This window comes from Crocodylus porosus, unplaced genomic scaffold, assembly GCF_001723895.1.
Source record: "Crocodylus porosus isolate Cpor-Errol unplaced genomic scaffold, CroPor_comp1, whole genome shotgun sequence".
Taxonomy (NCBI): Eukaryota; Metazoa; Chordata; order Crocodylia; family Crocodylidae; genus Crocodylus; species Crocodylus porosus.
Window position 1 is genome coordinate 68,714,872 of NW_017728906.1, and position 1,104 is coordinate 68,715,975.

Genomic DNA, 1,104 nt, shown 5'->3' on the forward strand with positions numbered 1-1,104 from the left:
ACACCCTCCCAGCACAGGTGGTGCAGTCACCCTCCTTGGAGGTGTTCAAGATGAGACTGGACAGGCACCTTGTCGAGCTCATCTGAGCCCAATAACTTCCTGCCCATGGCAAGTGACCAGACTTGATGATCTTACTAGTCCCTTCCAGTTCTATGGTTCTATGATTCTACATGATATAGCAAATGAATGCACATTCCACTAAAGTTATATTTGTTCTTGCTTCAATCTTAAACCAAATAAGCCCCCTCCACCCAGCTTATTAGTAAATCTTCTAGTTTCTTTTTAACTGAGAAAAAATGTGTGTTGTGTCATATGTGATGACGCACCATGCCACCTGCACCTCCCTTTTCAAAATCCAAGACCCTCCCCATGGCGGAAAAGGAGAAAATTGCACTGCTGGAAATACAAAAGTTATTGGAAGTTTAGAGTGGAGAAGAAACTAGAGTTGGTTAGGCAGAAAGTCTAGGGAAGAATAGGTGGAGGCAGGCAGAGGTGTTTCAGTCAAGGAACTGAGAAGGCCAGGTCATGCCTTGGCTATTTTGAAGGGGCGTAGGCCAACCTGCAGAAATATAACTAAAGCAAAAAGAGGTCTGTGTAACAAAGCTGCCAAAGCTGAAAAAAAAAAAGAAAACAACTTTAAAAATGCAAACTCTGGGATGTAGTCCTGGACACTCCTGACTCATAGACCCAGAATTGATTTACACCACTCCCAGTTTCAGTTATTTCTGCCACCATAATACAACACTGCTAACAGGCTAATTAGTCTAATGCTGACCTGGACGCAACATAGCTGCATTCCCATATCACCAGGCAGTATCTTTCAGAGTCCTTTCAGCAGATGGAGTAGGATGATTTCTGGCATTGATTCAAGGCTAAATTTTCAAACTTGAAACATAAGTCCTATTTCAGGGGATCTTCAGGGACACCAGGGTACAATTGTGAAATTCAGGACAGACCAGAAAAATCCAGAATACTTGGTCACTTTAAGCTTAGCAAGAAATTAAGTATAATGCCTTCTATAATGAAAATGCATTTCCATGCAAAACACAGTGGTCTTTCATTTCTCAGGATGTGAATATCCCTTCTAAACAAATTGACTGGGCA